Genomic DNA, 14,066 nt, shown 5'->3' with positions numbered 1-14,066 from the left:
AAATCCAATTTTTTTAAAACTACCAGTTCTGTGGGCGTGGCTTGGTGGGCGTGGCAGGGGAAGGATACTGCAAAATCTCCATTCCCATCCCACTCCAGGGGAAGGATACTGCAAAATCTCCATTCCCACTCCACTCCAGGGCCAGCCAGAGGTGGTATTTGCCGGTTCTCCAAGCTATCAAAATTTCCGCTACCAGTTCACTAGAACCTGTCAGAACCTGCTGGAGTTCACCCCTGAATTGAGCCCAAAATTTCTGTTCAGCGAAACATTTGTTAAGTGAGCTTTGCCCCCAACTTATGACCTTTTTTCCCACAGTTGTTAAATGAATCACTCCATTTGTGAAATTAGCGACACGGTTGTTAAGTGAATCTGGCTTCACTTAACTGTGATCACATGAACCCCCCCCCCCAGGACACTGCAACCGTCCTAAATACGAGCCAGTTGCCAAGCATCCGAATTCTTGATCACATGACCATGGGAACACTGCCGCGGTCGTTAAGTGTGAAAAAATGGTCCTAGGTCACTTTTTTCAGCGCTGTTGTAACTTCTAACGGTCACTAAACAAACTCTTGTAAGTTGAAGACTACCTGTATTAGAAATAATTCTTGTCAAGTCTTTTGCTTCACCTCAAAAGTGGTTAGGAGTGTCAAATCTTACGTTTAAAATACTTGGGGGGAAAAAATCATTTCCTTGGGAAAACACATGCTTTCGTGTAGGTATTAAAGAATACAATGATTCAAACATACACCTTCCTCTGGATATATGCCTGTTAAAAAGGCCACAGCTTGTTTTTAGTAGATGCTTAAATAGTGATAAAGTGAATTATGGTTGAGAGGGTAAAGGTAAAGGTTCCCCTCGCACATATGTGCTAGTCGTTCCTGACTCTAGGGGGCGGTGCTCATCTCCGTTTCAAAACCGAAGAGCCAGCGCTGTCCGAAGACGTCTCCGTGGTCATGTGGCCGGCGTGACTCAACGCCAAAGGCGCACGGAACGCTGTTCCCTTTCCACCAAAGGTGGTCCCTATTTTTCTACTTGCATTTTTTAACATGCTTTCCAACTGCTAGGTTGGCAGAAGCTGGGACAAGTCACGGGAGCTCACCCTGTTACGCGGCACTCGGGATTCGAACTGCCGAACTGCCGACCTTTCGATCGACAAGCTCATCGTGTTATCCACTGAGTTGAAGTCAATTTCTTTTCTATTTTGGAGGAACACCTGGAAGGAAACATTCAACTGTTTGCAGCCGATTTCTTTTCTGTCTTGGAAACTATTAGGCTGTATCCAAGTGTGCCAGTGGTGGTATTCAGCCGGTTCGGATGAATCGGTAGTGGCGACCTGCGGGTGGGCCCACTCCTGCCCACCCACCCCTGCACTATCCCATCCAATTTAGACACATTTTCTAAACCAAGTGCATGCGTTCAAGCCCGGCGCATGAGCAAAAGGGCGCACGCATGCACGGAAGGCACACGCGTGCGCTCACATTTTTGGTTCGCGGTGAACCGGCGGTAAAATTATATGAAACCCATCCCTGAAGTGTGCCCCCATTCCTGGCTACCACACAGTTGTTTTATTGGTCAGATTTAGCAAAGTCACTTATACCGACACCAATCTGGGCCGCTGGTTAAATCTCCAGGCGTTTGGGAGATCCACTTCAACCAACAAATGGTAAGATAATGTCTGGCTTTGGTAAGCTTCCTCCATATTTATCTTCCTGGGTTTGTTGTACTGCGTTCTAATTTCCATGAAAATCCGTCTTAAAAACTCCTGGTACCTGGACTCCCTCCCCCCCATCCTTCTGCAGGAAATACAAAATTTATGAAACTAAAAAGTCCCAATTTGTTTAAAGAGATGCCGTACAGGTGAGAGAGGAACGGCTCATCCCTCGGAGACCAATTAGGAACTGCGGCTGCCGACGCATCTCTCGGATTAAACATTCAGCCCTGACGTGTTTAATTTGTATTAACCAGTGGGTAAAGTAGGGCTATGAAAGCACGAATTAAAGCCCTTTTGAAGCTTTGCTCGCATGACATTCTCCAACCTTCAACACCAGGATAGGACAGAAGACGACGATGCCATCCTCCAACTCCAAGAAAAATTCAAGAACAGGTCAAAAGGACGAGGGCCACCCAAAACACCTTCACTGCAGCCAAATCCCTGGGCCTTCTTTTCAACCGAAGGGGTGAGGGACGGGGGGGGGAAGCTATTTATTGCTGCCGCGAAAAGAAAGCTCGCTCAACGCACAGACGGTCCACGCAGCTAAATGCTGGTGTGAAACAATGCCACTGGAATTTTTATTTTTTTATTTTTTTATTTTAAAAAGGAAAGCTATTTTCGTTCCGCGGGGCTTAAATGTGTGGTGGCAACAGGCCTGTAATTTTAGCATTCAGGAGCAGCAAAGAAAAAAAAAAAAAAGGCTGCATCTTTGCAGAGCTCAAGAACAAAGGAAACCAATTTATTTTTCTTTTTAAAGGCAAACAGAGCCTCTCCAAACTCTGCAATACTTTTGCTCAAGCCATGCAGGGAGCTAAAATGCAGATTGTGTCCGTTTGTCATATTTTATTCTTAGCCTTTCTCTCACCCACACTGGTTTCTTCATTTTTCTTGAACTGGTTTCCAGTTATTACTGCTGTTCTGGCTGGGGGGAGGGGGGCGCAAGCATCTCTTAGAGAGAACAAGGGCTTTGGGGCCAGATATATTAACTGGACAGAAGAACATCTATCTAGCAGTGAGAACTAGACAAGGAAAAGGCGGGGGGGGGAACGGACGTTGCTTACCTGAACATCCCTTCTAGGCGCACTACTGGAGAATAGAGGAATATGATGCGTCTGGATAGCTAAGGTTGTGTAGATGATGCCTGAGCCGAAGGAGGGATCAAATGCGTCATAAGTCCCTACATGCCCGTAACAGATCTTCAATGCCTTCCTTATCTCCCGCTCATTTCCCTTGACTGTTAGTTGGTCAGATTCTTGTAGCGAGCTTAAGCTTGCAATAAATCCTTTATATTCATTTGAACTGCCCAAATCTCCTGGTTTCCCCGGGGCTTGTGTCCCTGCGTGCCCGTAACAGATCTTCAGTGCCTTCCTTATCTCCCGCTTATTTCTCTTGACTGTTAGTTGGTCAGATTCTTGTAGCGAGTTTAAGCTTGCAATAAATCCTTTATATTCATTTGAACTGCCCAAATCTGCTGATTTTCCCGGCGCTTGACGGGTTACCTCAAGGATGAAAATAAGGTTACTGGTGGTTACTGGCCATGTTAACACTTTGGTCATCTCTAATACTGGTTTGACAACATGTGGAAAATTCAGCTGCCGGGACAGATCGTATCTCGCGTGATCACTCTACCTGTGTTCTGCCTCATTCAGATTTCTCTTGTCTTCAGATACCAGGAAGGACTACCAATCATCCAAGTAATGGATCTACAAATTAATGTCCCCAATTTTGACCTTTTATCACTGCCATCTAGTATTTGGAAGCCAAGTCTAGAATTCCAACACAACACTACTAAATTACAGGTAGTCCTCAACTTACAACTGTTTGTTTAGTGACCATTCGAAGTTACAACAGCACTAGAAAATGCGACTTATGAGTGGTTTTTTTACACTTACTACCGTTGTAGCATCCCTGGGTTCATGTGATCAAAATTCGGTATGCTTGGCAACTGCATGGACTTATGACGGTTGAAGTGTCCAGGGGGTCATGAGATCCCCTTTTGTGACCTTCTGACAAGCAAAGTCAACAGGTCACTTAACAACCGTGTGACTAACTTAACTGCAGGGATTCACTTAATGACTGTGGCAAGACAGGTCCTAAAATGAGGCAAGTCTAATAACAGTCTATCTTAGCAATGGAAATTTTGGGCTCAATTGAGTCAAGGACTACTTGTAAAAACCCCACCAAATACAAAGGACGCATTCAATTTGTAGGTGGTCCACCTATCCCAAAGATCTGACAGATAAAATATATCCAAAAATGGCGTTTTGACCGCATACCATTTGTAGCAACAGCATTTAAAAAAAAAAATAGTGTATTTAAGAAGAATGGGAGCTTACTTTTACATCTCAAGGGGCCACATAGCTGCATTGCGAATTTTGTAAAAAAAATTAACAGAACCATAAAACAAGAGACGGAAGGGACCTTGGAGGTCTTCTAGTCCAACCTCCTGCTCAAGCACAAGACTTTATACCAGGGGTCTGCCACCTTAAACACTCAGAGAGCCATTTGGACCAGTTTCCCACAGAAAAGAAAACAGCAGAAGCCACAAAATCCTTCCCGTGCCTGATTATTTCTTGAGCGGCCACAAAACTAGCATATATAGTTGAATTAAACCTTCTGTTTTCTTCTGAAACTTTTCTTTTCTTGGATTTATCCATGGTTGGCCTACCGGGGGGGTTGAAAAGCTCAATAAATCGCACGCCGGCAGGTGTCGCACATTGGCGGTTGTGACGCAGGGAGCCACAGCAAAGGGGTGAAAGAGCCACATGCGGCTCCAGAGCCGCAGGTTGCTGACCCCTGCCTTATACCATTCGAGACAGGTGGCTGTCCAGTTTCTTCTTAAAAGGCTCCAGTGATGGAGCATCCACAACTTCTGAAGGCAAGCTGTTCCACTGATTCGATGGATCTCAACCAAGTTTCCGACCAGAAGAATAGTAGTACCTTCTTAAGAGTCCATTCGTTATTGTCAACAGAAATCCTCTTAAAACACCATGTCAAAAAATAACTACAGTAGCAACGGTGAAGTTTCATTCCCTCTCATCTTCTAGGCGATGAAAAAAAAAAACCAAGCAAACCACCATCGACTTTCAAAAGGGTTCAACTTTCACTTCAATATTGAAGTTTTTAAGAGCTGTGGAAAAAAATTTTTCCCCCCAAGCCCGGGAGAAAGAGTTGTTGTTTGAACAAAGGAGTGATTTTTAAATTCCCTTGCTTTTTTCAGAGGTTGTTGAAAGGCCCGGCCGAGTACAACCCAATTCTCCAAATTATTGGTTTGAACTGAGTGTTCCAAGTGCAAACGATTTGATGAAACAGCTGCGAGTTAGAAGGATGCTTTGGGTGTTAAGCATGCAGGCAAGGTCTTTTCGAACGCCCCATTTTAATTCAGATTTTGCTTGCCGACAGGAACTGCTCCATCCGGAAGAGATTCATGGAAACGGTCCAACTGAAGTTCAAAAGAGGCAGCCAGCAAGCTTTAGGTTTCAGGGTTATGACATTGCAGGTACAGGTACAGGTAAAGCTCCAGCTATTTTCCATGAAGAGTTTTAAAGGACGGTCCAGAATTTACATTGCAAAGTTAAGGTGGTTTTTTTTTTGTTTAGACAAGGTGGAAGGTAGCTCTCCCGCGATTTTGCATATCCAAAACAAGAGGGGAAGGATGGATTGCAGTAGGTAAACAGGAGAAATGATAAGCCCAAAGACAGAACTCCAAAAAGCAGCATTCAGAAGAATGTAAAGGAAAAAAAGGAGGAGGGAAGCAGGGTGAAAGAAAATGCAGAGGCCTATATTTGTTCCAAGTAAGCAACTGAAGTTTGGATTGGACACCTTTTCATCATCATCTTTTATAGACCCCATAACGACCCTTGCGGGGTGGAGTCTTGGGCAACTGAATGGAGCTGAGTGTTTACTGGCCAGATGCCCTTCCTGTCGCCAATGCGGAGTTTTGTTCAGCAGATATATTCTCATTGTGCCCAGAGAGAGAAATACCTGCCCCGTCCTAGGATCGAACTCACAGCCTCCTGATTGTGAGGCGAGAGCTCCACCTCTAGGCCACCCACCACTCTTGGATTGTGCACCTTTTGCTGGGAATAATCCAGGGGTGAAATGCTACCGGTTTGGACCGGTTTGCCCGAACCGGTAGTAATAAAAGCTACCGGTTCTCCTGAACCGGTAGTAAAAAAAATGCTACCGGTTCGGGCAAACTGGTATTTCCGACAAGGAAATATAATAGAATAGAATTTTTTATTGGCCAAGTGTGATTGGACACACAAGGAATTTGTCTTGGTGCCTATGCTCTTAGTGTACATAAAAAGAAAAGATATGTTCATCAAAAATCATAAGGTACAACACTTAATGATAGTCATAGGGTACAAATAAGCAATCAGGAAACAATATCAATATAAATCGTAAGGATACAAGGAAATCCTGCTTTCTAGCGAATATAAATCGTGTGGCACAGCTGTCGTCCCACCCCTCTCTGTTCTACTTACCCGAGAAAAGGCTTCTTAATCCTCCTTTTTCAGCACTGCGCGTTAGTGCCTGTGGAGCGCATGTGAGCGAAGAACGCATTTGGCACGTACCGCGCATGTGTGCGCAAAGCGAACCGGTAGTGAAGCAAACCGGTAGCAGACTTCAGAGCATTTCACCCCTGGAATAATCCCATAACCAAATGTTAAGACTCAGGTAGAAGGCAAAAGTTCTGATTCAACTTTGGAATGGGGAAGTTGCTTTAGGCGATTGGGTGTTGGCACCTACCCTAATTAAATCTGGATGTCTTCGCTACAAAAGACGGTTTGGAGAAGAGAATTCCAGCCCCGTTTTTGGAAAATACCGCTAACACGCAACATGCCCCACGGTAGGATAGGTTTTATCCCTTCGACCCTAATGGGTGAGCTTTTCAGGAGGAGTGAAGGTTCACAACTTCACTCAGGCAGCTTAATAAACCCAGGTAGCCCTCAGCTTACAACAGTTAAATTTAGTGACTGTTCAAAGTTACAACGGCACTGAAGAAAGTGACTTATTGTTGTGGTTGTAAGTCACGGACAACCTCTGTATGTTGCTTATGGCCTTAAAATGACATACATCTACCAGCTGTAGATCTATCTTCTGCTATCACAGTTCCATTGCGGCCATCATAAAAATCTAAATGTTTTAAATCTCTGAGCTTGGTGGTTTCCTTGTAGACGTTTCATTACCCAGCTAGGTAGCATCATCAGTGCAAAACCCTTTATGCAAAACCCAACACGGTGCCTTTTTTTCCCCCTTGCACCTGTTTAACTGCCGCGATCCATGGGACAAGGAGAAACGTTTCCTGAAGGTTAAGGAAAGACCCTGAATAGACGACGAGTCTGAAAAAAAGATAATTCTGTATTCCTTTTGGATAACGTTTGGACTTACGCCAAGTGGTGGGGAGCTCTGCCTATTTAAAGCAACGCTTTCTCCTGAATACAGCTAGTTGGCCTAGCGTGCTCCTAAACTATGACGCGCCCAGGTGTATACCCATCCTTCCCTTGGGGAAGTTTCCAGCAGATCCTGTCCTTTACAGACCAGCTGTTAGTTAAGATTTCCAAAAGTTTTTCCAAAGTGGCAGTCCTTTAAACCAAATTCCTCATGGATTTTAATGTTGGTTTTGCACACATACGTGTGTGTGTGTGTGTATGTATATATGTGTGTATATATATATATATATATATATATATAATATATATATATATATGCAAAATTAACTTATATATTTATTCATTCTTAAGTGCAGAACTTACTGTTCATTACCTTAATCCCCAGAGCTTTTCTTTGTCAACATCGATCAACCCTCCAGTGAGTTAAAATCCCCAATTAACTCCAAATGCCTCACTCCTTGTTTACCATTGGGCAGGGAGAAAAATAGCAGTGAAAAACAAGACACCGTACCAGCCGTTAGTTCTTCCCAGACAGGTGAATAACCCCACATGTATTTATTTTTCTTTTTCAGAGAGGCGCATTTCATACCTACCTGTTCATCCAGTCAGAAGCTTAAAGTGGTTTATGGGTCTGGTATAAATCCAGGTGTTTTTCTGTTGGAAACCCGCACAGCTAGAATTTGCTACTTCTTCCCATTAATAAAATAAAATTCTGGTTTTATCAAGCCCTCCTCAAAAACTTGTCGTCATAGGATGCAAATTAAGTCAAATAGTTAAAAAAAAATATGAAGGTTTAAGAAATCAGGAAAGCTCAGGAAGAAAGAAGGATTTCTTCAATCAAGGGCAAATCTGAATTCTGTATATTTATTGATTAGCCCTTGGGCCATATCAAAGTGCAGAGTTCCAGAAACAATTTATTACTAAAATTTGATAAAAGCCAATTTAAAATGAAATTGGAATAAAATACGATTTAAAATGAAACTGGAATAAAATGCAGTCCTAAAATGAAAAAATGGCCAATCTGAATTGAACCTGGTTGCAATGATACTAAAGTTGAATTTTAACCCATCATGCTATCCATATTTTGGCTTTGGGCTAAGTCGACTATACTGACTCCTAGCCTAGAAAAGGGACACAAAAAGTCTGTGTATACACAGGCACAGAATTAGCATTTACGTTGTAATTTCACCCTTTCCAAGGCTCCTTATATTCGTTTTGCAGCCCCCGTGGAGTAAATTAGTGTTAGGGTTGGAAATGGCTTATCTTAAATATGTAAGATCTACCATTAGGATAAGTGCTGTATTAGGGACTTTCCAGCTAATGTTATTAGCAGTTATATAGTTCTTCAGCTTTTAGATTATTTTAAAGCAAACAAGGAACGCGATTGCTGCTTGAATTGTATATTATGCCATTCTGCACGCACAGAATGTACACACAAAATGGCATATCCATAAACTGTAGTCTGCAGCTTTTTAACTACTTCTGTGTCAGCTTCTTTAGGAAAGACATTGTTTTATTCGGTGGTTGGACTGATTAACAGCATGACAAAACTAGAATGGATAAAAGAAGAAATAATGTGTCTGATGCGTGGCAAATGGGGAAGGGAACAGAACAGAGAAAATGGCATTATTTCCAACAGTAAGGCAATGACTAAGCATTTGAAATGACATAAACCTTCACTAACCCACTTATTGTTGTAAAAATAAACACTTTTTTTTTTCTTGGTTACCGGGTTGCAAAGTTTTGTTTTTTTTAAAGTACAAAAAAAAAAAAAAAACACCACCAGAGGAAGGAAGCCGGCATGAAATTAACGCAGAAAAAAAAAAGCCTCACCATTCCTTTCCAGTTTTCATTAGTAATCAGAACAAAAAAAGGAAGCCACACCCTGAAGCTTGTACAGTTTCAGACCACACCGCATTCGCCCAAGACTTTTCTGTGTCACGGGGGGGGGGGGGGGGGAGAGAGAGAGAGAGAGAGAGAGAGAGAGAGAGAGAGAGAGAGAGAGAGAGAAACGTCGCGTGGCTTGGATTTTCTCCACGTTCTGCCACACAGGTTTATCATTTCTCCAATCAAAAGCACATCGCCGTACTTTTCAGAAAGGAAAACGAGTTTGCATCGTTTTGGTGTAAGGTTCTCCTATGCCTAAATCCAGGAGTGGGCAATTGTGGCTCTTTTACAACCTGTGGACTTCAACTGTCTCAGGAATTCTGGGAGTTGAAGTCCACAGGTTGTAAAAGAGCCACAATTGCCCACCCCTGGCCTAGTTGAATGAAAAGAAGGCCGGGGAGGGGAGGAGGACATGATAGCAGTCTTCCAATATTTGAGGGGCTGCCACAAAGAAGAAGGGGGTGGGGGGCAACCAAAGGACCAGAAGGCAGGAGAAGAAGCAAAGGATGGAAATTAACCAAGGAGAGAACCAACAAGGAGCCTTGGTGGCGCAGCGGACTAAAGTGCTGTTAAGTAGCACCAGCTGCCTGCAATTACTGCAAGTTCAAATCTCACCAGGCTCAAGGTTGACTCAGCCTTCCATCCTTCCCAGGTAGGTAAAATGAGGACCCGGATTGTGGGGGTAATAAGCTGACTTTGTATAAAAAGAAGACCTCCGAGTCCCAACGCTGGTATTCTGGCGTTGCCACCAAAGAGGCATCTCACATCCGCTTTCCCCAAATACTACTTCCCAATTCCTTGGCCTTCACGGGTCCTCATAATAGCCCATAATGTGTGTGGCTCCATCTCAGGAAGTTTTCAAGAAAAGTAGGGGAAACCATTTGTCCGGGATGGTATAAGGGGGTTGAACTAGAAGACCTTCAGAGCTCCTTCCAGTCCTAAGATTCTATGTCATTCTAAGCCAGGGGTCTGCAACCTTAAACACTCAAAGAGCCATTTGGACCTGTTTCCCACAGAAAAGAAAACACCGGGAGCCACAAAACCTGACTATTTCTTGAGCGGCCACATAACTAGCCTATGTAGTTGAATTAAACCTGTTTTCTTCTGAAACTTTTCTTTCCTTGGATTCATCCATGGTTGGCCTACCGGGGGTTGAAAAGCTCAATAAATCGCGTGCCGGCGGGTGTCGCACATTGACGGTTGTGACGCCTATTTTGAGTGACAGGGAGCCGCAGCAGAGGGGTGAAAGAGCCACAGGCGGCTCCAGAGCCGCAGGTTGCTGACCCCTGTTCTAACATAAATGAGAATTAGAGACCAAATTCCAGATTGGAGACATCTAGAGAGAATATAATATAACAGAGCAACTAAACTCACAGACAACTGCCTCTTGTATCACCTTTTAAAACATACATGCGGGCACAGACGCTTCTGCGCCAAGGGACCTAAAATGTACAAAAAAACAGGAATCCAGCTGAGAAATAGGAAGTGGGATCAAAACGCTAAAATTGTAGACGTGCCCTTACCATTTAATTTGTACAGTGAAAAAAGGCTGCCGGGTTTCTGTGCATGCAACTGCTAAAAATGGTTCATTATGTACCACCTCTAAATACGTTTGGGTTTTGGAAGGCGTTCCCTGCAGAGATGTGTCTTGAAAGAATCATTATATCAGCTAACAACATCACGAGGCCGGGAAAGCAAATGCCAAAAGCAATATACTTCATTAATTATTATTTTTTAAAAAAAAACAACCGCACAGACAGACTCAAAAAAGTGGAAGCAATGTGAGATAAATTGCTTACATCAACCCCTTGGCTCCCAGATGTGGCCCAACAGCTGGTTGGTCGTACAGCAAGGGTGGAATAATTCCTTTTTTATTCAACCTGCATCAGTTTTAGAGCAAAGCTGTAACTGTGGATGTCGGCCATCTTTTTACTAATGTTTGGGGGGTGACACACAATAACTCCAAGGCTTAGCCTCATCCCATTCCCTCTTCAAGCCTCTCCAAACCATTTCCTTAATGTCAGACTGTCTGTCTCCACATTTCATGATCTTGGTCCCTTAAATATCAATCAGGTGTGATATGAAAGGCCATTTAGCCTTTCAGTAACACACATTTGTGGCCACTCGCTTTGAGGATAAACACAATCAGATCTACTCCACTCCATTGTGCCAAGCGGTTTTGTAAGCATGGCTCACATATGACTGTCGCTGAAAACTCTACTTCCCATTGACATAAGGCAAAAAGAAGAGCCACAAAGATTAGTGGACTGGAGGCTAAAACATATGAAGAACGGTTGCAGGAACTGGGGATGTCTAGTTTAATGAAAAGATGGACTAGGGGAGACACGATAGCAGTCTTCCAATATCTCAGGGGCTGCCCCAAAGAAGAGGGAGTCAACTTATTCTCCAAAGCAGGACAAGAAGCAATGGGTGGAAACTAATCAAGGAGAGAAGCAACTTAGAACTAAGGAGGAATTTCCTGACAGTTAGAACAACTAATCCGTGGAACAACTTGCCTCCAGAAGTTGTGAATGCTCCAACACTGGAAGCTTTTAAGAAGATGTTGGATACCCATTTGTCTGAAGTGGTGTAGGGTTTCCTGCCTAAGCAGGGGGTTGGACTAGAAGACCTCCAAGGTCCCTTCCAACTCTTGTTATTCTATTCTATTTCTAAATAACATTTGGAAATAGAATAACATTTTAGTAATCCCAATGATGCCATCGAAGATGTCCGCCATTTTGAAATGAAAATGGGCTTATGGAGAGAAGAAGTCGGAGTACCAGTAACTTCCCCTCCCATGCGTTATCCACCTAGGGTGAAATGCTACCAGGAAAACAAGAGACCATGATGGTGAGAAGATGTTTTTGTGTCATAAAACGCTAAAGTGAGAAGTCATGAAAATTATTTGGACTACTCTATGGATCTCTAAAGGAAGATGCAACCTAGAAGGAAGGAAGAAGTTTTCTGACAGTCAAAACAATTCATCAATGGAACAGCTGGAGTTGTGGGTGGTCCATCATTGAAGGTGTTCAAGAAAAGATTGGGCAATCGTTTGACCAGGATGATATAAGGTCTCCGGCCTTGAGTAGGGGGGCTGAACTAGAAGACCCCTATGATTCTGTGTTCCATAGTTTCAGTGTACCGTAAACCAGTGCTCACCAACTGGTAGTCCATGGACCACTGGTGGTCGGTGAGAAAATTTTGGTGGTCCACAGAAAAAATATTTGCATTTTTTATATTGCACTAAATCAGAGGTCCTCAAACTACGGCCCCTGGGACAGATACGTGCAATGAACGTTTGTGTTGCTGCAGAGAGTCTCCCCCTTCGGGGTCTTTTTGTGTGGGTTGGAGGAGGGCAGAAATTCCGACTTGGGGGTCTGCTTCAGCCTCCTGGTGTGGGGCTTTGGACAAAGGCAGGAGGGAAGCACGGCTGGTGGCGAAGAGCTGGAGGGCCTCGTTCCAGTGGGACTGCCTCATGGCCTGGAACCGGCTGACCATCTCAGCTCATCTGAGCCTCCAGGTGCCGGTACCTGGCCTTGCACTCCCACAGGTCTTCCCTCTGCTTGGAAAGCCTATACTCCTAGTCCTCAGTGAGGGGCTTCTGCTGAGTATCCTTCTCGGTCAGATCCAATTTGAACTGAGCTGTTTTGCCAACTCTTTCTCCTGGTGCTGCTTAGCTCCAACAACTGCTTCCTGTTGGGGCCCTAAAGAGTCCAGGCGGGCAGGCGAGGAGTGGCTGGGGAGGGGTGAGTAGAGGCTGGCGAGGTGCCCCTGGACGTGAGCGACATTGAGTTGGCCATGCCTACTCAGTCCCACGACCACCTAGCCACGCCCACCCAGCCGGTCATTAGGCAGATCGTATTAGTGGTCCGTGGGATTTAAAATTATGAATTTAGTGGTCCCTGAGCTCCGAAAGGTTGGTGACCCCTGCCTTAAACGATGCAGTGGCTCTTATGGGGCTCACCGAGAATTTTTGGATGAGAATTTCGGATCTCCTTCGAAGGCCTACGTTTTAAACAATCTCTTCCTCGGAGGGTTACCGAGAGAGAAACAAACCAAGGTCAAAGGTGGAAAGAAAACCAGAGAAGGTAACCTGGCCCTGTTCTGAACCTGGAAGACAATACTTCACCTCTTCAGTTCAATCTTGAGATATCTTTCTCCGATTGCAACAGGAAAACCCTTTTCTCCTCCCACCCCCCCAGCGATTAAGAGGAACGCAGGCGCAAAACACTCCTCCACCCTAATTTGTTAGAGGGAATTTTTCTGGAGCCTCTGCGAGAGGTGAACCAGGCTGCAGTGCCAGGAGGCTCGCCATTTATGGGAATGGCCCTGTTCTTGTAAGAAATGAAACATCCTGTGTTTATGCAACTGGTGGAAGTATTTTGGAAGGAAGGGGCAAGGCGCGGGAAGGGAGAGGCTGACACAATGCGGAGTTGAAAAGCTGAGCTTTAGCCTTTTATTAATACACTGTGTGCAAACGATGAAGGCAGTTGGGTAACATTCGTGAGGGGAGGAGAAACATATGAAAAGCCCTCCTCATGGGCTCAACCCATGCTCTTATTTCAGGTTGGCCTATCGAGGTTTGAACCAGGGTTAGATGAGAATGTGAAAACGTGAACATGAAAAATCCTCTCATCTTTCAATGATTCCTACTCAGTTTTACCTCTCCAGACTCATCCCAAAGCATCGGGGTCATATAAACAGGACAAAGCATAGAATATCTGCAGCTCGGGATGGAGCCCTTCGTGCTGTCTCTGAGCTTGGTAGTTTTCCTGCAGGCGTTTCATTACCCAACTAGGTAACATCATCAGTGTTAGTAGCAGCTAGGGTCACGAAACATCTGCAAGAAAACTACCAAGCTCAGAGAACACCAAGAGCCCCACAGAATAAAACACGGAAGCCACATTATGCAATGAGCTCAGGACCCCACTCTATCTAGCGTGAAACCCATTCGCATTATCCAAGACAACTAACAACCTGTTGTCCTACGCTGCTACTGAAGGTCTCCTCGTCTTACATGCTGCATCCTTGGCCAGAGTCAATGGTCCGGGTTAGGAGAGAGAGGAGGGCCT

General features: G+C 44.4%; 1 protein-coding gene across 2 annotated transcripts in view; it reads right to left on the bottom strand.

Annotated features, from left to right (window-relative positions):
* The window catches only part of GNB1 (G protein subunit beta 1), a 55,172-nt gene that overhangs the window by 28,183 nt on the left and 12,923 nt on the right, over positions 1–14,066 (bottom strand). The gene's annotated exons all lie outside the window — the stretch shown is intronic.

The sequence above is a fragment of the Pantherophis guttatus genome, chromosome 15 (genome assembly GCF_059756535.1).
Source record: "Pantherophis guttatus breed Tessera chromosome 15, ASM5975653v1, whole genome shotgun sequence".
In the NCBI taxonomy this organism is placed as follows: domain Eukaryota; kingdom Metazoa; phylum Chordata; class Lepidosauria; order Squamata; family Colubridae; genus Pantherophis; species Pantherophis guttatus.
Note: the sequence above shows the minus strand (reverse complement) of the source record. Positions and strands in the feature narration are given on the sequence as shown.